This window comes from Pteropus medius, unplaced genomic scaffold, assembly GCF_902729225.1.
Source record: "Pteropus medius unplaced genomic scaffold, Ma_sr-lr_union100, whole genome shotgun sequence".
Lineage (NCBI taxonomy): Eukaryota > Metazoa > Chordata > Mammalia > Chiroptera > Pteropodidae > Pteropus > Pteropus medius.
The window spans coordinates 5,655,116-5,681,178 of record NW_024340698.1 but is presented as its reverse complement, the minus strand read 5'-3'; the positions used below and the strand labels follow the sequence as shown (position 1 = coordinate 5,681,178).

Sequence of the window (26,063 nt, the reverse complement as noted above, 5' to 3'; positions counted from 1 at the left end):
ATCCACTCCCCTTCATTTTACAGATGAGGAACTGGAGGCTCACAGAGGTCAAGTACCTGATCCAACAGAAGTTTTAGGTCCTCCAGAGTAGGTAAGTTTTTATTTCCTAATTACAAACTTTGCACAGTCAATAACTTTTTGTTGGCTTGTCCCTCAAAAGAACAAGCTTTTATGGTGGAAGTGTATTAACTATACTAAAGGATACCAAAAAGACCAAGTATTTCCTAATTTCAGAAAATGGTCAAACCAGTTGTGAGCAGTATAGGAATTTTCCATATTATTTGCTTTATTGAAATTGAAGATTAGAGATGGAGAACCTCTTTTGTGCATCTGTCCCTCAGTTTAATTTCCCCTGGCCTATGGGGCAAGTACCAAGTACCAAGGCATATCAAACATGTCTGTAGTCACAGAAATGAAAAACGAATTTATATGAGTCTTTACACATGGTAGCCTGGAAAACCACAATTAGAGCTATTGCTGCACAATTTTTTTTTCTTTATAAAATGAGATCTGTTAAAATTATGGGAAAGAAATTTTAAAGATTGCATATTCCAAACTTAGGTAGGAAGTTAACAAATTGTAGCAAATACTGGGTCATTAACACACACACACACACAAATTGTTTTAATCTGGCGCTATTAAAAAATAAGTTCTTTAGCTTTCCTCCCTCTCTTTCCTTGCCCTTTTCGTTTCTTTCTGCAGTTATGTGGCTCACTCTTTGTGTGTATGTCTGTTTCACTCTGGGGGTGACTTTCCAGCTGATTCCACTTTCCTTTTTTTCCCCTCTGGCTCTCTGTGTATCCACATCAAGTTCATCTGCCGCTGTGTCTCCCTTATCCCCCATTCACCAGTATTACAGTTGCCTCAGTCTGGACTGGGCCAGGTCTGTTTTTCAGCCTGGGATGGGCAGGGAAGCTGCTGTCCAGAGCAGGTGTGTGCTGAGAAGAGCTGGTGTCACTTGATACAGAAATGTCACTGATAAAACAGAATTAAACAAAATACGACCAGAGGTTACATATGCTCTATAAACATGTGAACCTGTGAACACGAAATCATCCCTTCTCTACAGCCAGGGCCCCAGCAAATGCCAAAGCTCCATGAAATAATGAATGTGGGATACTCATTGCCAGGGGCTTACTATTTGAACAAATGAGAAAATTGTACCCTAGCCTAAGGGTGTGTTCTTAAGTAGTTTTCATGCCTGTTCCTCATTATTACCTGCTAATGAGTGTGTGAATTGTCAGTGAGCAACCAGCTCTTCCAGTTTCCTGTATCACACTGTACACCTCTTAGAAAATGGATTTTCCTCATATAAACCAAAGAGATTTGCTTGTACTTTATTTTTGAAGTACTATAGGTATAAAATGCACAGAGAAGATATGTGTATACTCTTTTTTTAATGAACTGAAACCTAAAAGAAAATATCAAACATCAAAATAACTCTACTAATTATAGAATTTTTATTTTATTTACCCACATAAAAACTCTCTAGATCTTATATTTATTCTAAGACATAAAGTGGTCCATAGATACTCTCTCTAATCACAAGAATTTGTAATATCCACACAGTTTTATGTTTACTTTTCAATAATAAGGAAATGAGAGGTGGGGGTGCAGCGGTTTTATCATCAAGGTTTTTTTGACAAGGATGATACAAAACTAAATTTCTGTGCTCCATTAATTAATAAGTTTTGTCAATCACTTTTAGTTTTAGAATTTGGATAAGGCTGTTTGACTCCTGTCGAATTTTAAATGTGTGATTTATTAGGAAGACATTAAGGATTGATTTTTCAGTGACTCTCTGCCAGGCTTAGCTTTACACATCATTCTTGCTTGTGAAACTGATTGCTAGTGTCTGCCTATAGACATAATCAATCATCTGGGTTCTCATGTGGCCAGGTGAACTGAAATAACAGATGGCTCCCATCCTCCAAGGTTACTTAGAGACTCCAAAGTACACACACACAAGGGACACACACACACACACACACACCCATAAATTATGAAGTCTTAAATATCATATCACTAAGACATAGTAATGAATTTAGACAGTTGAATTAACAAAATTCTGTTTTTCAACCGTTTCTAAGAAATACTTTGTAAATAATTGTAATTTCAAATACTTGAAATGATAAAATAAAGACCTCAGCCAGATAGCTTCCGGAAGCTTAGGAGATACTGTAAGTCCCTTGGCAAATATTCTGTATCTCCAGATGCCAGGGTCAGTTCAAGATTTCAGATACTAGGCCCATTCCCTTCTAGACTACAAGAAGCTCTACCTCTTTTTAAGGAAGGAACTAGGAAGGAATTTTCCAATGTTGTTAAGCACACCTAACCACACTAAGGAAAGAAACCAAGTGGCCAAAGCAGTAGGAGGCAAAAGCTTGTATTTGTTTTGCATCTGTAGATAAAGCAATCTGCCTTTGTTTAGAGCCACTTTTTTAATATCAACTTTTCCCCTACTTTATTAAAGAATAATTAACAAATATAAATGTATATATTTAAAAGGTACAATCTGATGATTTGGTATACATATATATTGTGGAATCATTATCAATGTAAGTTAATATCAAATTTATTGAGTATTGCTTACATACAGAAAACTATCCACTTAAGGCATATAATTTGATGAGTTTTGGCAGATGTAAATAACCATGAAACCACTGTCACAAACCCCCACAAAAGTTTCCTTGGGTCCCTTTTACGGTACATTCTTCTCTTTGTGCATGGCCCCAGGCAAACCACTGAGCTGCTTTTGTGTGAGAACCACTTTCTAAATTTAGATTTGAAAATTTGTGGATCCCTCTCTAGCCAAAGACCAGATTTATATCTAAAATGCAATTTTCTTCTCTATGTTTAAGGTAAACTAATACTATCCCAATTGTGTAAAAACGAATACCTAATAATTTTGCATGCAAGTAAACTGCAGCATCATTATTAAATAATCTCATTACATACTTGGATTGAAGGGAAATTACAGCAAAAAGCGAAACAGTTCTGATAAAATAGAAAAATGGTATACGTTCTGCTGAAGTGGCTATAATGACAAGTCAGATTTCTCAAGAACAGGACAAATAAAATAATTTGAATTTGACTTCATGTGTATTTGTAAAGTAAAAGTGAAAAAATGAGAATATATATATGGCCAGCTAATGTATGTATATAATTATGCAGGAATAACCCTATCCCTTGAGACTTCCAAAATATTTGAAACAGATTTAAGAGGGAATTTTCTGTGCATAGATGTATCGTCTTTACATACTTACATGAGAAGCAAGGTTTTAATATGCTAAATATTACTTTCTCATTGATACATTCATTTGAACAGTTATTAGGCAATGTAAGGGCCATAGTATTGAGATGTAGTTTATCCCTTCTTCACTCACCCCCTCAAAAATTCATATAACTCTGCTTTTATGTCTAGCTGGCTTTCTGTTCTATTGCTATCACCCTGTCCTACATCCAGTCTCCATCTGCCACATCTGATTTCTACTGTTTTTCTTCTTTCATTTTCTTCCTCATCTTATTCTGTCTCCTGATGTTGCCCCTTATGTTACCCTGCTTTCTCATGATACAGCTGTTTTTATAAACATCTCCAGACTGAGTCGTCAACAGACTGACTAATTTCCCCATATCAGATATCATCTTAGAGGCTGTTTTCTTACTCTTTGTATTGTGTTCCAATAATTTCTTCAGACTCCTTTCAAGTTTGGAGCCATGCTGGAGGTTTGAGAGTTGTGAACTGTTGGTTTTCAGATAAAGTCAAATATGTTTGCAGGGCTATGTTATAGACAGTCTTTGAAACCATGAATCATGAAAAAGAAATGAATGATTTACATTATGATAACTCTGAAACTTCCTTTTATAAAACTAAAGCAATCAAAGTTATCTTGAGGTAAAGTGATTGATTGCTCCTCAAAATATAATGTAAAGGATTTTTTTTAGAAAAATCTTCAACATTTGTCAAAATCTATAGAATACGCAACACCAAGAGTGAACCCTAAAGTAAACTATGGGCTTTAGTTAATAATAATTTATGAATAATAGCTCATCAGTTGTGACAAATATACTACAGTAATGCAAGATACTAGTAATAGAGGAAACCGGGAGGGAGTGCTGAGGTCTATGGAAATTGTACTCTCCACTCAATTTTTCTATAAACCTAAAACTGCTAAAAAAAAAATCTATAAATTAGAAAAAAAACTATACATTTAGGATTCAGAAATACAAAGAATATGTCAGGCACTTTTTATTATTAACATGTAGATTAAAGTGCAGCATTTGTTCTTAAGTACTAGTAAAATAAGAGAAGTGCTTCTCCTTGAGTGACATAACTTGCATCACAGGTCCCCTGAAAAGTGTGTTAGCTTCTGAAAGAGTGGCCCTGTACTGCTAACCACCATCAGGTTGCACAGTAGTTACTGGACAAGTCAGTGTTAGTATTGGGTTGGGACTTTGCCACCATTAGGGCATTGTGCCATCTTTGAGATGGAGTGGAGCCCCAGACTTGACAAATTTCCTTCCCTGTAACCCAATGAGTCCTTTTTTGACCCTTGCATTTGTGGTGTCACTAGCAAGAGTGACATTTGGTGAACTCATGGCAACTCTTTGAGCTAATATCCAGGTCAGAGTTTGATTGCTTTGGGCCTAAGGCTATTCCAGGGCTTGTAGAAGAATTGACCTAACACCAGAACCTCTATGCAGATACTCAGTATGGTCAGTAAACTCATGTGAAAAGAGTAGGTTTTTAAAAGTCTTATTGTAAATGGTTTCTATAAATTGGAACTGGGCGATTATTATGAGCAACCACAAGCATATGTTGCTTTCTTGAGTTGGCTGTGAAGCAAACCATTCTATGGTAGGTGGTAGTAAGCAGGGTGGGGGTATTGGATCTGAGAGAGACATTGAAACGTGAGGTAGATAAGCAAATGTCGTGATGATGTTAAAGTCACTGGAAGAGAAAAAACTGACAAACCACCAAGGATTAGAACATGAATGAGGGTGATCACTTAAGGAATGGATATCTTGGGGAAGTGGTTGTTTAAGGAACATGTCCATTAGTTCTGTGATTAGACCCAGGGTGAAAAACTTCATACAGTTACCCGGAAAAAAAAAATACTAATAAAGGGGAGAGTTGGTTATAGAGTTCACTTATTAAAATTTATCTTGTCTATCAGAAGTAACTGTTATATATGGATCTGTTATGTATACTTATTGTTATACCTGTTACTAGACAAACTTACGCAATTTTTTCTTGGCTTCACTGCCTATCCGATTGACTATACTGTACATGTGATCCTACCTCTGTTAGAAGTAGTAGATCTTAACAGGGGAAAGGGGAAAGAGCGAGAACAGGAATAACTCTCTCAAGTCACAATTCATGATGGAGGCTGGGGATTCCAGTTCAGTTGCCAAGATCACGGGTTACTCTGTGCCAGTGGTGAACCAAATGGTAGCATAGCAAATGCATTCCTGTGGTCACCTTCACAATTATACCAAGTTCTGTAATTGACTTGATATTGTACAGCAATTCCTGTCCATTGTAGAGATGGCAAAATATTGATCTGACCAAATCGTAAGGTATAAATGGGCATAGTCAAGTCCTGAGGCCTAGCATGGTCATGCTCCTCCTAGTGAAGCTGCTAGAAATAGCTGGAAGGTCTGGGGAGGTGTAATGGCCATGGCATACAAGGCAGGTGTATGACAACATCTTTTTGCTCCTTGCTGCTCACCCACTGCTTCTCACAGCCCTTTGGCTCCTCTTCATCTCCCTTTTCCTCTAGCTCCTCTTTATTCTTAATTCAGTTACTTGTAGGTTTTCTGTTAAGGAACGAGGGCCTCATCACAAAAAAGTTAAGGGACCATTGGCCTTAGTATTCCAGCTACCAGAGCAGAAGACGTTGACTTCCTTAACTTCCAGGTTTTCTCTGCTGCATTGGTTTGTAAGGTATAAAATGGAACTTAGAGTACATTGTAAACATCTTCTGACACATAACTTGAGAGTTGAATTGTGTCCCCATATAAACTTATCATTCCTTCCACTTTTAAAACGCCTATAATTTGACTTTATGTTCTTATTACTGACCCTATAGCAGATACCAGCAATGTGTGGACTGATGTGAAAGATTTACTCTATGGCTAATTGATTGGAGCAGGGCTGCCCAATTGTCAGCACCGTGCCAAACACAGTTTATAAAGTATGAGGCAGAGTACTTCATAAAATGAAATCAGCAAATGTTTATTGAGTGCTTACTCTATGTGCAGGGCACTTTGCTAAGGCTTGCTAGATGCTGTGGCGAATATTAAAAACAAAAGTGATCTCCTCAAGCAAAAAACATCCATCCTAATTGGAGCTGTTAGAGATGCATTAAAGATGTGGTGGAAAGAATATTGAACTGAGGTGGGTGGTGGCGAGTAGAGAATTGGGAGTTTTGAATCTTAGCCCAAGTTCTTGATCCCTTGGGCAAATCACTTCCCCTCTCAAGGTCTCAGTTTGTGAAAAGGGAATTGGAGTAGATAATCTCTTAAAACATTCTGAGGATTGGTTCATAAACAAATGTGTTAAAAAGTTAAACTAACAGTACAAAGCAATAATAAAAGGGATTCCAGAAGATGGTACATTTTAGTTTTACCAAATAAAGTGCACATATAATAGTTACTATTGTATGTACAGTAAGTCCTCACTTAACATCGTTGATAGGTTCCGCAACTTTAAGTGAAAACAACATATAACAAAACCAATTTTTCCATAGGCTATTTGATATAAACAAGAGTTAGGTTCCTGTGGCATCTCATCAACGTTATAGCAAAACAGCATTGAATGAAATGATGTTATTCGAGGACCTTCTGTATATAGTATGTATATATACTCTGTAATTATACTAATTATGACTATAGAGCAGCAGTTCTCAAAGCGGGGTCCTTGGACAAGCAGCATCAGCATCACCTGGGAGCTTGTTAGAAATGCCAATTCATGGGTCCATCCCAGACTTACTAAGTCAGAAACATTAGGGGTGGGGCCCAGCAATATGTTTTAACAACCCCCTCACTCCCACGAGATTCTGATACCCACTAAACTTTGACAACTATGGGCTGTAGGAATTTGGGGTAGTGGTTCTCAAACTTTGGCTGCACATTAGATTCATCTGGGGGACTTGGGGGGCACTGAGACATCACTAGTTCTGGCTCCGCAGATGCACCCAATTCAGGAATCACTGGTTTATTGGAGGGTGGCATGAGCCAAAGCACCTATTCTCCACTGGTGACAAACCTCAGTGGCAGGGAGTCAGCCAAAGCCAGTGTTGAGTATGAGGGAAAGTGAAAAGTGGGTTTGGATCTGATTGGAAGGCCTTGAATTTCATGCTAGAAATTTGGCCTTTAGATTACAATGGAGGAAGCTCTTGGGGAAAGGGAGTGTGATACATTCAAGGTAGTATGTTTGAAAGATTATTCTGGCAGCTATATGAAGAAGGGAGCATGCCCATAGTTAAGTCTGATGAAGTAGTGTAAGTGTGAAGTGATAATGGGCCAAATTAAGATTGTAGAAATGGGATTATAAGGAAGAAAAAGTATGAAAGCTCTTTTGCAGGACTTGGTGAAAATCGTGGGCGTGAGGGTTAGTGTTAGAATATCTGGCTCAGGAGTTCCTCTCAGACTTCTGGGACAGCCAGTGCTCTCTGCAATGCATCTACCAGAATTGTCATGTTTTATGGATCTGTCCTAATTTTTTTTGTCCCCCATCGTTTTGATTTAAGAGTTCTAATTTGGAGAGTGGGTATTCCCCAGTGAGTTATATAAAAATACAGAATTGTAGTCACCCAGAAAGCTACTCATGATCATCACGGCAGGGGGGAAAAAAACCCTGTTTCTCTTAATGAAAGAATGCTTGGAGTTTTGGGAAAGTTGTAAACTTGGCAACGAGTAATTCAAGTCTATCAGTCAATTAAGTGAATTTTTATATTATCATTTGTTTTATTTGGGAGCTGTTATAATTGTCATTGAAAAGACATCAATCTCCATATTTTTAAAACAAAACAAAAATACCATTGAACATTAGGTCAAAGAACAAGAATTTCAAGGTTTTAACTTTTGACTTTAGCAAATATTTGTTGCTCCATTTTTCTTGCTGGATTTTACCATTTTATTTTATTTTATTTTTTTGCATTGTTCCCATTTGTTTCCAATGCCTAATCATTGTAGTTTCCTCTGTTCTGTTATTAATGGCTTTTTAATCAAGCATTCTTAATGTTTTTTTTTTTACTTTTCTATTTTTCTTTATTTTCATAAAGATCATTAGCCAGCAATTATGCAAAAAACACACAGAAAAATAGCTATGGTCTTTTTTAAACCTTTTGATCCTTGTCACCCATTTCTCTCAACCCCTACTCCCTGCCTCTGCCAACCACCAATCTGTTCTCTGTAGTCGAAGTTATTTTTTTGTTGTTGTTTTGTTTTGTTTTAGATTACACATACAAGAGAGATCATATGGTATTTGTGTTTATCTGACTAATTTTGTTTAGCATAATGCCTTCGCAGTCCATCCATGTTGTTGAAAATGGCAAGATTTTGTTCTTTTTTATGGTTGAATAATATTCTATTATGTATTGTATCACAATTTCTTTATCCATTTATCCATCGATGGATACAGGTTGTTTCTATATCTTGGCTATTGTAAATAATGCTTAAGTGAACATAGGGGTACATATATCTTTTCAAGTTAGTGTGTTTCTTTGGATAAATACCCAGAAGTAGAATAGCTATATCATATGATAATTCTATTTTTTTTGAGCATCCTCCAAACTGTTTTCTATAGTGGCTCCACCAGTTTACACTTCCATCAGTGATGCACACGGGCTCCCTTTCCTCCACATCCTCACCAGCACTGCTGTTTGTTGATTTATTGATGATGACCATTCTGACAGGTGTGAGGTGATTTCTCATTGTGGTTTTGATTTGCATTTCCCCAATGATTAGTGATGTTGAGCATCTTTTTATGTACCTGTGGGCCATCTGTATGTCTTTTTGGAAAAATGTCTATTCAGACCTTTGGCCTATTTTTTAATCAGATTGATTTTCTTTTTCTTTTTTTTTTTATTTTGCCATTGAATTGTATGAATTCTTCATATATTTTGAATATTAGTCCTTTATCATATATGATCTGATATATGATAAGGTAAGAGATATATGATTTGCAAAGATTTTCTCCCATTTAGTAGTTGCCTTTTTATTTTATTGATGTTTTCCTTTGCTGTGCAGAAGCTTTTAGTATGATGTAGTCCCACTTATTTATTTTTGCTTTTGTTGCAAAAGTAGTCTCAATGTTTTAATACTCCAGTCAAAAATAAATATATTTTTATTATTACCCTTTTATGACCAAAAAATTATTTAAATTTACATCCAGAAGTGGCCCATAAAAAAAGAGTTCCTGAGTGTTTAGTTGGGGCATGGTGGGGGCACTGCTTATCTTTCCATTTTTAGTGCGTTTATAGGTTGTGTCATATTGGGGAAGAAAGACACTTTTTATTTACTAGTTTAGAAACCTATAAAGCAAATTCGATGTTTTGAAGGATTACCTATATTCCAGAGCAAGGTTTAAAAATGGCTAACCACTGTAACTTTGGTAAAGCACTGCACATTTTAGTTTTTTGAAGGAACTGTAAAAATCTAGAGCAAAATCTAGAGTGATCACAACTTTAAACATGTAGTGTACATCTAGTAGATACCTTTTAAAAATATAACCTGTCTTTTCCCAAACTGAATAAAGATAAAAACCTTTCTCTTCCAAATCATGAAGAATATTATGATTATACTATATAAAATAAATGTAGAAAATAGTGCAGAATAAATGACCTTCTAGACGTAGTATAGAGTATATCATGAGATACACATCACCAGATATACTTTATATTAAATCTTAATATAAGGAAACAAAATTAGATCTTATTATATCTCTATAATGTAATATCCTTTTGTTTTTATTAATTTAAGATATTGTTAAAGATATGATTATTTTGCAGATCTTGATTATGTTGAAATTATTAAAAATGAGACATCTTTCATCTGAACCATTTATTTATAGCAGTAAATTATTTTGCTGAATGAGAACCAGTTTATTAGTTCTTATGCTAAAAGAAGTGAGCCAGTGACCATCTCACTTGTATTTATTATGTTTTATGATAACATTTAAAATGTTTTTCGAATGCTGCATACACCAATGTTTCTGACTATCATAGTAGTGTAAGCATTTGAATAAAAGTAGAATAATTGAGAAGTCTAAGCTGCCTGTTACCATCACAAGTGTACCTAATTAAGAAGATATTTGGGGCTCACCGCTCTTTGGTTTCTTAGGTGGGAGAGAATATTCTGAACGACATGATTAAGGAACGGTTACCATGACAATCACATTTAAAGAATTTAGAGGAGACAATGAATCTGTGGGGCTCATCCATTTTGATTGATTCAGCTGGTCTTTTAGGCTCATTCAAACAGCTGCTGTCTCTGGATTTTATTTTTCCACACAATTCACCCAATTGGTGATTTGGGGATCATTTAAGCTTGGCTGACAGTAGTAATAGACTCTCCAGTGTCTGTGACCACAATACTATTGTTAGACCTGAAGGAGAATGATTGTGTATGTTAAATGTCACAAGAACATAGCTACTGGCTTCTTCTGGAATGATGTAAATGGTTTGTCTAATTTTACTTATTAATTCTGTCAGGGTGGGATAAGATTAACATGATTTATTTTTAAGTATGACTGACCCTAAAGTGTTTGGGTTTTATTTTGGATTACTTCGCTGTCATCACATTTTACCCAGTGTGTTTGGCTGCTGTTCTGTTTTTATTCTTGCGCAATATCATCAACACAGTTTGTATTACATCTGGTCAGAGGCACAGTTACACGCTGCAGATTCAAAAATACACATAACTCTACCTGCTATGTGTCTTCATCCTCCCAACTCCAACTAAATGTTAATAAGTGAGACACACTAGCACAGACAGTAAAGTGAAACAACTAAAAAAGCTGTTAAAATCTCGCTGTACATTTTTATCATTCTGTGCAGTCTAGTTATTCATGGTGAAACCATAAACTGTGGAACCAAAGACTCTCTGGCCAGGGCCCAAATTGGAACCCAGTGTGAGAGCCCTGCCTGCTCAGCCTTTGGGCCTTTCCCTCTTCTGCCCTCTGGAGGGTGTCAGGGAGCATGACAGGCAAGAACTTAACTCTGACAGGGAGAGCCAGTCTTGGTGCGGTTACTAAAAGACAAGTTCTCTGCCCCTCACCCACGGGGGTCCCTCAAAGTCTGAACTTACAGAGGTGGAGAGCATACAGAGATAAGGAAGGTAAGGTACTGGCAGGGTTGGGGTCTTAGGGAAGAAGCTATTCTGGTTCCTTAAGCAGATAACCAGATTCCTTCAATTAGAGCCCAGTATGTATTGAATCCATCTCCAGGAAAAATTGATTCTGGAAGGGTAAGTAAAATGAAATAGTATATTAAGGCTAAAGTGTGATGGATTCAGGTTTCAAGTTTAAGTTAGATTGAATTTAAAGAGGGGTATATGTGGTACTATTTGTGGCAGCATATGAAATGGTTATCCAAATTTGATAACATTTGTACTGTGCCTACTATAATTATAGTGAGAATTATAGATCTGATATTCAGTGAGTACCTTTCATGTGTGTGGCATTATTAAGTGCTTTACATGCATTGCCCTCTTGCCACCTTACAGCTCAGGTAGGTTACCATTATGATGTCAAGAGAGATTGCACAGCTAATATGAAGTGGGGCCAGTATTCGAACCCAGGCATTTTGATTCTGGAGCCCTTGCTCCGAACAGCTGTGCCATGCTGCATTCTTGCTGCAGCTGCAGGAAAGGGTGTGGCATCAACTTCTAGATACAGCGAGTTCCACATGAGCAGGATGTGAATGGTGGGAGATGAGACTGAGCAAAGCTTTTTATATGTATACACCATTTTAAGCACTGGCAGATAGAAAATAAGGGATTTCAGTCCCTGCCACCAATAAACTTGAAGTCCTGTAGGACAAACAACACATAACAAGAAATAATGCATATTCATAGGATAGAATATGAAAATATTATCTCTATTTAAGTCTAGGTAGGAAGAGGACTAGAAGGAGTTCCTTTGAAGTCACTTTCAAGCATTCACTTTTGCAAATTAGCTCTTCATCACTGACACACATTTGCTTTCTACTGGGCTTGTGACCTGGCACAGGGGAACCCTGTCCCTGTAGTCAGCAGGCTTGTCCATTTTGAGTTCGGAAGACTTATCTTCAATTATGACATTTGTCATTAAGATCTCTAAACAGATGAACCCATTAGCCTGTTTAGGTAACTGGACCAGCTATTTTCTGGTACATTAACATTTTAAAATCTCTAACCACGGCTTGTTTGGTAGGGAGCCTGAAAATGGATGGGGGGCCGGAGGGGCTCAGTTCTGAGCCTGGTTATAATCCTTGGTTTATGTTTGCCCTGTTTCATTTGGTAGATACTCCTTGAGAGCCTCCTGTGTTCCAGGCACTGTTCTGGCCATGGGATTAGAGCAGTAAACAGAACAGACGGGCCCTCCACTCAGGGAGCTCTTTCCCTCAGATTTCATTTGCTGGTAAACACTTCACAGTTGATATAAAAGTACTTTTTGGTATGAGTTTCAGGATTTCACACATTGAGGATAATACAGTAATCACACTTTCTGTCTTTTTAGCCCCAGCCAGCCCTTTCTGAATAATGGGGGGGGGCAGGTCATAATGGGGGTGCCCGTGCCTGTGGGGTTGAGCTGTACTGTCTTTGTGTGGTGATGGGAAAAGCACAGGGCACACCTGTTTCCTAGTGATGCGGAACCATCGGCACAGGGATGAGCCTGCCCACCAGCCTGCATCCTAATCCTGTTGTTGATTGGAGATAACTTCAGCGGTCACACGGCACCTCGTCGCCATGGCAACACCTCTAAATATTCCTCTGGTGACTTGTGTTCCACATTTTGTCTGGATCCGAGAGCCTCCTGTGGCAAAATATTCTAAAGATGTCAAAAGAGAGGGAAAAAAAGGCTCAACTAATAAATCTATTCTAAACGACTGAGTCATTTGTTTTGATTACCCGGGTGATTGCCAAATGTTAATTTAAAACTGAAATAGGCCATGAGCTCACTCCGCTCACAATGCTGAGTGTTTGAGCTAATACAGCTTGATAATGAGGTGGCCAGATCCACTGCCGGTGAGAATGTTATGTGATAAACAGACATTTGGGGAAATATGCAGAACATCTTGGCAGTTTTCCTTTAACTTTAAAGAGTTGTAAATACAAAGTAGAATGGATTGGATTACCATGAGCCATTTCAAAAGAAGTTGACTTTTTTTTTTTTTTTTAGAATTTCAAACTTTTCTTCTAAAAGGGTAACTTTGTCTCTTGATTCTTTTTCCTAATTTAGGCTCATTGGAAGTTGTTGACAGCTGTATCCACCCCTTGTCGAATACATCCCATTCTCCACACATCCAGTGTGAGGTAAGTTTTACTAATTGCCACAAATTCATACACTGCTCTCCAGCCTTCCAATTTGTGGTGTTAGGGTCAACATTGTACAAATAGCTTTATTTGTACAGTAGATTTAAGAGGGTTTATTTTAATTGACCCAACCATTATCACTGCTTACCCTAAATATTAGCTCTCTGGGGAATGCCTATTCAAGGGAAAACAAATCTCATTTGCTTTTAATTTGGGGGCATGGAAAGTGGATGTGCCAAGCACAACAGAACTGTTAGATGGTCTGCCTGAAAATAAAGATCTACTCATGTCACAGCATGAACAGTAGGGAGCAGGAAAGCTTCATGAAGGAGGAGACTCTTGCTGACAACTGTGAGGAGGTTGGGCTGACCCAGTCAACTGCCAGTGAAAGGAGCCAAGGTGCAGGAGGCCTCTGTAGAATCTGGTGATAGGAACACCAAAGAGTGCTTCCACTGGCTTACATTAACATGGGCCAGCAGATTTTTTTCCGATTAGTACTAAAGTTCAGAGCAGTTACATTGGTGCGAGCAGCGAGACTGACCAGCCCTTTCATTTAACATTAGATAGGCATCTTTGGTCCTCTTCATTTAGCCACTGTGGCTTCTGTCTACTCCATGATGATCCAGATTACCTATTTCTCCCTTTAAGAGACTAGATATTCCCTTTGAAAATAATGAAAGGGGGACATCTCAAAGCTGGTTCATCCAAGCACAGTGGAAGGGGTCCCAGTCTCCATGTGTTTATGAGAGGATGTAACATTTGTCAGCACCAGACCAGCCAGGATTTCCATTTTCATCCACCAAAAAGTTTTGTCTTCCTCTGCACCTCGCCCACCTTCAGGCACAGTCCCACATTTGGTGTAGGTCCTTTTATTTCAGTTAGGGTAGACGCTCACTAGGTGGTGATAGTTGCCTTTATGATTACATCAACTTGCTGCAGAATAATTTGCAGCTTAAAAAATATGTATTCAAATACCTGAATGTATTAAACCTTAAAGAGTAAAAAAGTAGGACAGCTTTTTACTAATCTGAATTTTATTGTCTAAACTGATTTTATCAATTTCATCAGTTATGGTAGAGATTGGAAGCCCTTCCTAGGGCCTGGGGCTTTACATTAGCCTGATGACAGAAGCTTCAGCAGATTCTCTCAGCTGCCATAGATCGACTCTTCCATCTTTCAGTCTAAGCCCTTAGAATGGCTGTCATTTTAGGACTTTACCTAAAACAGTTTTGAAAAAAAAAATTTAATGATATAAACCTATTTTAAAATAAAATCTCAGGTCTAACCCCAGCAGAGAACACCAAAGCAGAACTACTTTGGCTCAAGTAGGAGACTGACTCTTTCACCCTCCTCTGAGAAACCATTCCTAGGGCAGTTGGAAAGCACAGTGCTCTGTCTAAAGAATGGGGATTTTTAGCTCTGAGCCCTTTCATGGCTCTTATTTTTATTTTTCCATAGAAACAGAGACTAGATTGTTTAAGGAGATACACAGAAAGGTAAAGCATCCTCCCATCAACTTAATTGGAAATGCTGACTAGGTGAAACTTGGCCATTCACATACATTGTATGCCCTTGGTCATTCTACAGCATCTGCCACTTTGACAAACTTCATCAGTGTCAAAGTTCAATAGAAATTGTGTGTACAAGACTATATTCTTAAAATGGAACCTTTAATTGAAGCTTTTCGAACACATATTTGAAGTGGTTTTGTGATATTAAGACTACCTAAAGATGTCTTTAATTGGACCCAAACTTGGGTTTTCTTTTTGAGGAGTGAGTTTCTCAGGTGAGTTATTAAATAGAATCTGTTAAATTCTGTTTCACTGTGATGGAAACATATAGGACTGATGTAAAACAGTCACTGATGTAAAACAGTTCAACAATCACGACGCAATTGTATCTTGTGATCTTTCTTCCTCTCATTCATTCATTCAGCCGTACTATGTACCAGGCCAGGAGTGTAGGAGTGAGCCAAACAAAAATAATAATACATTTTGGTCTGATAGTCTTCAAGTGTGGGACAGCCCTAGATTATTTTCCCTTTTCCAGACGAAGAAACTGAAAATTGATTTGCCTTTTTAAATTAAATTGCCCAGTATTGAGTAGACCAGTTTGGGTTCATGGTACAATTCAGAATCCTTATATCCAGTCTGCTCTTCAAGCCTGCGATTTATGCTACCTCCACAGATGCATGTGCAAATAATAAAATATGTAGTAATTGCTGGGAATGCAGCTGTGCCTGAGACCCAAATGCCCCCAAACTGAAAACAAATGTAAATGGTGTATTTCACACTCTATTTTTTAAATGTTATTTTGGAATAATTGAACAGTTTAGGAAAATGGACTTTGCAGTTTCCACAAGAGGATATTTTGTTCTTGTTTTTGTTTTTCAAATGATAATGTGTCCCTTTTTATGTTTGACGCAGCATTTGTCATAGATAAAGTTTATAAATCAATAGCTCGAAGTTATTTTTTTTGGCTGCCTTCTAGTTATGGAATTATTGGGAACAAAAACTTGAACACAACATAATTCTCAATGTGTATATGAGCTGGGTATTCTATGTGTTTGTTTCTGTTGTAAGGACAATATTGGTTCATTCAACATATATTTCACATCTAGGAAATATTTTTTTATCACTGATATGGACATTTTCATTATTGATTTGGCAGTTTTAATAATCACAAAACAAAATTTTAAAATATAGTCATAGAGATTTGATTTTTGCCGTTTATATTAATACAACCTCTCTCCTTGGTGCACTAGCAGTAAGCATGAAAATCAGCACAAATGGGTTACACGAACTTAAAGAGATTGGAAATCATCAGTCTAGAGCCAAAGTCTCAAACTGGTGGGCTGGATCTGGCACAGAGAAGTGTTCCTTTAAATTTTTAAGTGAATTGCCAGAATTCAAAGTTGAGAGATTTCACATTTTTAAAAACTACAGATTTTCAGCTTCTCTTGAAATATCAGAATATCTGGCAACATTGAGCCAGCATTCCTGTTTGGTAACACCAGGCTGAAGCCAAATTGCTGCTGTATCTTTAGATGGGACGTGAACTCTGAAATTTGCCAAAGTCTCCACTGTTATCTCCTTGACACTAAAGACAAAGGCAGTTGCCATTATCTGAATGTTTTACTGATTTGTAAGACTTGCTTGGCTCTTACTGACATGTGTTTTTAACCTTAGGTCTAGATGAAATTGAGGCTGCAAACCTAGATTCATCTTTTCCCTCAAAATCTCAGCTTATTACTTTTCATGTACACGATGTTGAGTGATGTTCATTTTAAAGGAGTGCAGTAAAAGGGTTTAAGGGAAACATTTGAACAGAGGAATATCTTCTGGTGGTGCCTGATTAAGAGAAGGAGCATCAACAGAGTTCAAAGGATTCCTGTGGTCTACACCTGTGCTTCTCAGACTTTAATGTGTAGATTCTGATACATCAGGTCTAGGGGAGGGTGTGAGATTCTGCTTTCCCAACAAGCACCAGGTTACACCACTGCTAGTCTGGAAACCCAGCTCTCTTTGAGTAGCAAGGGGACTCTACCCTAAAGCAATCTTAAGGCAGCAATGCAGTGATTATTCTAAATATCTTTTTATTGGCCTGAGAAAAAGAAGGAGATTTTAGCTAGGCCGAGGGTTGAGTCTTTGTAGATAAGCCTGCATGCTCTTCTTGTTACAGGGTTAGTTAAAAAATTCAATCACTCTTAATACAGCACAGCCCACGTAAATGATAAACCGAACCTTTAAAACTTGTTTCAAATTAAGTGCTTTTAGTAAAAATAAAGGCTATATATGTTAAAACTCAAGAATCAAAAAATAGGGATGAGAGCTTTTCATTTTATAATTGTAGGAGAATATATGAGACTCTTTGGAAAACTTATAAATAAGACCACAGAAAATAGAATAACTATGAAATCCCTGGATATATAATAACCTTGTAAGCTATAAAATGATAGAATTCAGAAAGAGATCAACAGATTCAAATATATAAAAATCTGCTAAGAGAGTAGATTTTAAGTATTGTAACACACACACACACACACACACACACACACACACAATTAACAGGGTGATGGATATATAGTGCTTGATTTTATGTGGTAATCATTCATTGTATATATGTCAAATCTCATCACCAGCTACACCTTAAATATGTACATTTTTTGTGAATTATACTTCAATAGGATGGAAAAATAATGAAAAGGAGAAAACACCCCTAAAGGAAAAGTTTGTCTGTGGTTGACAAGATGGTGAATTTCCATGTTATGCAGGCTTATATGATCTATTTACGGCCTCTCTGGTAGGCAAAAACATGCATAGTCAAATAGCAACAAAGTACAATTTTCACCCATTAAATCAATAAAAACAAAAAGAAAACCCTATGATAATATGGTTACCTTAAAAGTGATAAACACTGACTCATTGCTGGTACCATTATAAGTTGGTAAAAGCCTTTTGGAATATTATTTGGCAATATATGGCAAAAGTCACAAAGACTTTTTGGTACCCCTTGATCCAATAATCCTATTTTGGGAAATGTGTTCTAAGAAACAAACTGTTCTAATAGGAAAACTATATGTTGTGGGTATTCATCACTGGGTTATTTATAAGGACACAAAATTAGAAAGAATGTCCACCATTAGAGTAATGGTTCATTTATTCAACAAGTAATTTTGGTTAAATAATTATGATACCTCTATGCAGTGGAAGTCCATGACTCTGTTCAAAATTATAATTGTGATGTTTGCAGAGCAATATGAAAGAATTTGTGTAATATTGTCTTACTAAAAATAGCAGAATGCAAAATCGTATATGTGCTGTGATTATAACCTTGTAAAGAGATATGTACATATGGACAAGGACTAGATGGCACATGGACAAATGTGAGTAATACTTTATTTGAGGTTTTATTCGTTTCGTCCTATCATTTGTACATCTTACCATAAGTACATGCTCACTAAGAGGTTGAGGATCTTCAACTTTTACCTACTAAAATCAACTCCATATAAGGAGCACTATTCCTACTGGTCACACAGTATGTGTTTAGTAAATAACGATGAAACATGATGAGGACTGCTGTCCAGAGCATAAGCATAGAGTTCTGATGTTCTAGTTCCTACTTGCTGCTTTGTTCTATCATCTTGAGCTCCCATTTGTCTTTTTTCTGTTTCCTATGGTTGATACAGAGGCATCTGGGTGTCTCACATGACAAAGTATAAATATTTGTCTCAGAGCTTTTCATTAGTGTGTAGAAGTGCCAGAGAGTGAATTTTAACATCTAAAGGCTCAGTGTACAGTGAAGTAGAACCTTAATGGAGCTGTAATTCAACGGCAGTGCCTATTTCATCTTCTGGTTTCATTTAGGTGAACAACAAAAATTCTAGTGTCATGAGCCTCCTTCTTTCAGCATCCTTTCCCATCCAGTTGTATTCCCTATTTCAGTCAGATATGCTTATTTTCCTGTTGTAAGTATGCTTTTCCTCTTTAATTAGGTCAGTTACTTCATGTCTGTTTTTCTTTTTTTGACATGGTTTCCTCTGGCTTTAGCACCACATATTTTCCCCATATGTCATTGCCTCTGGAGCTTCATGTTGCAATCGTTTTTCAAGGGGAACAGAGAGCACATTACGAGGGGGTAGCTCTTGACTCTTTGCCCGCCCTTTGCCTCCTTGAGCGTTCCTATTTCTTTTGGGCCTAGTTCTGTTTGGTTTTGTAGTCTTCATCATCAGTTATGTTTGGACTGAAAGATACTTAAGTAAAAATAATGGTAAGTCAGAGATATGTCTGGCAAAGGTGCAGCACATTTGTTAAGGTTACTGGTTTATTTATCTCCCCTGTCTCTATGGTGACTAAATCTGGGGTTGGGATTTAATGGACTTAATTTTGACCTCTTGTACATCTCCTAACTTTCCCAGTCTCTGATATAGAAGGAATTCATTTTCACTTTAGAAGAGAAACTGCCCCATTTAGAGAAAAAGTCCAAGCTGGACCCTTGAAAAGTAGAATCTCTAGAGTCTTCAATTCTTATGCCATCTTCTATCAGAGCTCGTGTAGTATTGCACTTGTAAAGAAAGCTGAGAAGTCTTTTAGATAAACACACACATGCATACACTATTGCTAATGGCCCCAGGAAATAATTTTCTTTTCAGTGAAATAAAATATTTAGTTAATGTAAATGAGCTGTATCTCCTTTATCCATTACAGGATTATACATTTGCTTGCAAATATATGTTCAAACCATATTTCAGAGTTCAAGTATATTAAATTGTGCCATGGAAGTCCACAGTAATGGTCAGGTTTGACTAGGATTCCTATGAAAGAAGTCAGATCTAGACATCAAAATTCAAATCTAGTGTTCCATCTATACCTAATTGACATGAAATGAAGGCATGGATATTTGACCTCTAAGGTGGCTAAAGTCAAACCATCTTGGACTTCATTTGGTTCAGATGACCCTTTAAACTTTTTTTATCCTCTCCCATATTATCCTTTGAGTTTACAAGGTTACTCCAGTTTCAGGAAATTTAATAATTTATCCGAAATTGAGTCAGAGTGCTTTACTTTATTTAAGGCTCATGTATACTGTGTTAGTTTACTCATGGATCATTTATAAGTCCTTTAATCTTCTCTAGGAACAAACTCACATGCATGAATTTTCTTTAAAACCAGAACAAGGAGTCCAAACATAACTGATGACAAAGACTACAAAACTAAACAGAACTAGACCCAAAAGAAATAGGAATGCTCAAGGAGGCGAAGGGCGGGCAAAGAGTCAAGAGCTACCCGCTTTGTAATGTGCTCTGTTCCCCTTGAAAAACTGATTGCAAAAAAGCTGAGATGAGCAAAGCAACGTAAATGCCCCTGCATCCTTATTCTCCAATAAAATATTAGAGTTCAGATCTGTCATCAAATTTCATTTAAGTCTAATAGGAACTTGTGAATACTTCATATTTTTATTAAGAATTTTTAACTTTGTAAAATTCAATGGGTATGGAATTTGTTTTAAGATTTTCCCCCATCATCAACTCTTCTATTAATAGGACAAAGACTTGAGAAGCCAACAACAGATGCTCACTTGTAGAAGAGATCCATACTTGTGAGATAAATGTTGGATACTCATTAAGTTCTGAGTTTGAAACCTTGCCTGATGTGTTTTGCAACTGTGAACTTAGAAAATATATTAGGTCACAGTCATAACTAAATCATATAAATTTTGTTATGGTCAGTGCAATAAGCATAGCTAAGGTCAAAACTTTTACAGGAATCAAAATGTTAAGACCCAAAGCCCTTAATAATACTTGAGAAAGAATAGCATGTTTATCATCATCATTAATCATTGTCATTATCATTATTTTCTTAACAGCCTTATGTGCTAAAAGCCCAGTATGGAGAACTGTGCTAATAATAGTTAAAATTTATTTTATTATTTCTCTAATTGTTAATATTTCAGTTTTGTTTAAACAGCTCTATTCAAATCGATTTAAATAAAAAAGGATGAAATATATAAAAAATGCATTTAGAATAGTGGCCTCATTCTCTTGTCCTATCAGTCATATAAGCCTCACACTTTGTACAGCATCTCTCAATGAAGGATATCCATTTATTGGATGAACAATTAGTTTCTTTAAGAGTTCTTCACCTAAGTAGTAAATCAGTGGTCTTTAGGTAGTTTGGTGAGAAATTGTGATCTTTGTGAGTCTGTTGGTATCTCTTAAACCATGTGATATGACCATTTTTATGCGTTATTCAGGGTTACAGATTAATAATTTACTTAAGGCATTCCAAGTGTTTCTTTCCCAGAACCAGTGGAACATTTTCTGTGGATTCTGATGAGAGTTTGCATACATAGTTGTCACTGTACATGGGCTAGAGGATTCGTAATCCATAGTGCCTTTTGCTCACTAAAGTGGTTCAAATGCTAGGATGAGCTCCACCCTTGGCATTGGGCTCATGTGATGGGTTCGAACCTGGAAACAATACAGTATATTCCATTATTTTTAGCCCATCTTTTAAGTTCCAAGCTATGTTCTCCGTATTGTCAGTCTTCATAGACTTTACACAGGATCTTGACCCAACCTCTTTGGTCCTCTCCTGGGCATTTTCCATTTTTATTATGGGGACAATATAAGACACAGAGTCAAGGATTTGATTGGAGTTACTGTCCTAAATTGTACTCTGCTTTCCCGAGGAAGCTGGAAGCTCCTTGGGAACAAGAATACTAAGTTTTCTTTGGTGTCTTCCGTATCATTTATTATTTAGTGCCAGAGGCTTAGTAGTCATTTACTAGAGCTACAATTAGGTGAGTGAAAGGCATTTTATAAATTGCAAACCATAGCATTACTGTGGTATTACACAGGACATTCTCAGGATCTTTGTTTGACTGTCTATTCCCCTGACATCATTGGAGCACATTCTTGAATGGAACAGTCCCTCAAACAGACGGAAAAGTTGAAGTTAAATAGTGAATACTTTTATTCCCACCACCCAGATTCTACAGTTAAACATTATACTATATTTGCTTTGTCAGCGTATTTTAATTTGTGATTGGTCCTTCTTAATTTTTTGTATGCATTTCAAAGTAAGCTGCCGGCATCCATACACTTCACCCCTAAACACTTCAGCATGCATATCATGTGTAGTTTCAATTTCGACATGCTTAGAGCTATCAGATTTGCTAAGATTCTGACATTGATTTTAGTGGTGACTAAGAAGAGATGGTAAGTTGAATGAGAAATAAGCTCTGTTTTCAGACTCGGGGAAGTTTTTGTTTCTAACTACCAGCAAGTATACAAACATACGTATCACAGCCCTTTTACCCACACATTACATAGTCACATTGTTTGTATTGTTGAAACTTGGAAGACCAACCTAGGAAATAGAGTTGAGAGTCTGGTTTATATGAGTGAAACCGGAGAATTAAGGTTGAGGATAGTGGGGCAGAAGGTTAGTGTTAGATACTAGAAGGCAAGGGGAAAGAGATTCAGAATCAGGAAGTTATCCACGGGTTACCATTTACTTTTATGTGTAAGTCTAGAGAGGGTTTAGTGGCTGTTTATATTACCTAAGGGTCATAGATTTAATAAACACTAACAATACATATAGAGGATTCTTCAGCTCTAGTAGTTTTCACATTATATTCCGTGGCACACTAGAATTCATAGACTGTTTCAGAAGTTTCACCAACTTTTGAATTAGATTTTCAAAGTGTATTGAACTGTTTAATAAACTAAAAGAAAAGAAAAGAAAAAAGCGACAGACATACTCAACTGCTTTGTAGTAAATTTTAACATTCCTGAGAACACTTACTGATTGACTTTAAAATAAGTAAAGGTTATTAATTCGGCTTAAAATAAAAATTTGAATTACACTTATCTATCATTCATCAAAGCCAGGGTAATATTTCTGTTGTGGGAATAAAGACAAAAGGTCTTCAGCAAGACTATTACATAAAAGCCATGGTGTTAAGACGCTGGCCTGCAAAATCTGAAGTTACACTTTGGTTTCTAGTTACCATGAGCACTTATCCATCTGTTATAGTTAGATTTTTTTTTCTAGTACCTTTAGAAATCTGGAAACAGATGACTGTATGCTTTTAACTTGAAAGAACCATAAAAGGGGAAAGTTAGTTAAGAGGCCGAGACTGGCTCCAGTGTCATCTCTCAGATGGGGCTACGTGAATGGATTAGGGAACCTTCAAAAAGCTCTAACTGCTCAACATAAGTCTGAAGGTCTATTGTGTGATGTTGCAGTTCATTATGAGATTTTCAGGGCTTCTTTGATTATGCCTGAAAAGCCCTACAGTGCCTTTAGCAGATTTCTTTTCACTTAGAAGCTGTGGTACTCATTTTGGTTATTTAATTCTAGATTATACCACATTCTGTGCCTGTAGTTTAAAATGCCTCTTGGAAGCCAGTACCTGCTTGTGTGTAGCTGCAGTCAACTAAAAAAAATTGCTTATCTATATTTTATTTTCCCCTAACATTTTATTATAAAGATTTTAAAAGTCGAAATGATTTTGCAGTGAATACCTGTATACCCATCATTGAGTCTGCAATTAAAACATTTAGCTATACTTGTTTTATCACATATCTACCATCTCTCTATCCATCCTTCCATATTATTTTCAGGTGTATTTCAAAGTAAATGTAGATTTCACCAGTTAACTTCATATATTTTACACACTTGGTGCCTGGCTTTTCAAACATTACAAAAATGTGCCTCAGTTATCATAGAGTCTTGTGAGAGATGTAAAATAAATGCCTATTTTATTGGGGGGAAAATTAGGTGACTGCTTTTATTATTTTTTTTAAAATAACATTTCCTGGAATTCTAGCATGGAGTTGGAGAAGAATACTGGCAAATTTATAAATATGAACTTTTTTTGTCACTCAGACATCGCTGACCTCTAGCAAAAAGGGATATATTTGTAAATTTCGTTTTCATCATTGAGACGGGAGCCAAATAACTTCTAGTTCTTATAGAGAGACAGGATCATCTTTACAAGTGTCATAAACATCAAGTGTTGGTCACGCCAGCAAAAGCTATTGCATTTAGAAAGCAGAGGAAGAGTTAATTGAGGATTAAATTGGTCTATGCAGGATCCAATCCCAAACCCTGGTATCAAGGTGGTAAGTGCAAAGTATTAAAAAACAAACAAACAAACAAACAAACACAACACTCTTGTTACATTGGAACAGTGAGATCAGGATGGAAATGAAAGATATTAGTGTATGGCTTTTGCCCTCCCTACGTTCTTGCAAAGCCCAGTCGTTGTTCCCTTTATTCTCAATCCCCAGAATCATGTCCTAACACTCTTTCTTGGCCCAGGGGGTTGGCTGGGTGTATTTCCTTCTGGAAGTCTTCACTTTCACTCTTGAGTTAGCTGGCAGGAGATCCCTTAAAAGCATTTCCAAGCAGTTTTTTCCACACCCTATAGGAGCTAATCCTGCAATTTCTACTTCAGTTTCAACTGCTGTTGCTTAAATAGCAACAGATCTCCATCCACTATGTTCCCAATCTCTGGATCTTCCAAGAAAATTTAATGTATAAGAACAAAAAGTTAGAACAGAAAAATCTTTGGAGGCAGGGGTTAAGTGGGGCACCAAGTGGGGAACTTGGTGATTAGATATACTTTAAATGTGTCAGTAGAACATGAATTTATATATATACACATATATCTATATATACATATATATATATAGTAGAACATGAATTTATATATATATATACATATATATATACACTATATATGTATATATACATATATATGTATATGTATATATAGAGGGGGAGAGGGAGGGAGAGATGTAAAGAATTTACCAACCCCCAACCCCCACCAGACAGATACACTACCATTCAAAATCCATGAAAATACTTTGGCACCATGGAATAATATGTATTTTGGTCTTGGAAGAGACTATTAGGTTGCAAGGGTTTGATCCCTCTACCACTGACTTGTTCTTTGATCTCAGAATGACTGATTTGTTCTGTGATGGTTTCATAGGCACTGATAATAAAACTGATTTACTACATATAGTATAATAGAGAAGTTTAAGACTGTATCTAGTTGCTGTTAGGCCTCAAGTTTTTGGAATGATTTTATTAATATTTTGATATTAATATTCAAATTTAACATCATTTGAAAAAGTGTTTTGTGTATAAATACTTTATGTTCTATAGTTCATATATACAGTACCACCCTTAATTAAATGATATTTCCACAAATCAGTTTAGAAGATTCAAATTCTTACTGCAAAATGTGTTTAAGACACAAAGAAATTGATCATACTATGTACTTACTGCTAGCAGGAAGGTGAAAAGTGTCCTAGATTTATGATTAGGACAGGTGACAGTACTCGAGCTTCTATTCTTAGTTTGACCTTGCTCCCCTCCCTTAAGGCAAGACATTTAATCTTTTAATGTCTCAGTTTATCCACCTATAACACCTGTAGTCTTATTTCATAAAAACAGTACTTGGTTTTTATTTGATAGTATTTGAGAACTTAATGTAGAATATGGCATTGAAGAATGAAATTACTAGGTAGAAGAAATTTGTATGTTGAATGATAATCTTGACAAATTAGTAATTACTACATTTAGAAAGTTACAACTCTGGAGGGAATTGATATTTGATATTGTTGTCCTGTGTGTTCTAAGTTACCATCATAACAGTAGGAAAATAAACTCTTGTCTTGGATGTCTTACAAAAGGATTAACTCACTTCTTCAAGTTGTTACTAAATCTCCAGCCCTTTCGAAACAGAAATAAAAAAGTGCTCCTTGTTTTACTTATTTTTTCTGGAATGAAAGTCTTCTAGCTAAAATTGCCTTAAATTTGTTCTTTTGTTGAGGGCTTTCAAAGTTATTCTCTTTGTAAAGAGTGAAGGATAAACCATGTCAGTTACTGGAAGCAACTAAAATTACCCTCTACAAATAAGTAGAGGAGTATGCTTTTAATTTTTAGATCAAAGCAGAGAACTAAGATTATGTGGCACTTATTATGCATTTGTTCCCAGCTACTTACTTATGCCTTTGCAAAGAA

The 26,063-nt window shown here is 36.5% G+C and overlaps 1 protein-coding gene across 4 annotated transcripts in view; it reads left to right on the top strand.

Moving 5' to 3' along the window:
* Positions 1 to 26,063, top strand: part of FHL1 (four and a half LIM domains 1) — a 57,932-nt gene that overhangs the window by 7,150 nt on the left and 24,719 nt on the right. For 3 of the 4 annotated variants that reach the window (XM_039874970.1, XM_039874989.1, XM_039874951.1), the window contains exon 2: positions 13,448 to 13,521. The gene's annotated coding sequence lies outside the window, so the exon portion shown is untranslated. Of the gene's footprint in view, positions 1 to 23; positions 92 to 13,447; positions 13,522 to 26,063 lie in introns of all 4 variants that reach the window. The other variant, XM_039874960.1, reaches the window with a different exon arrangement.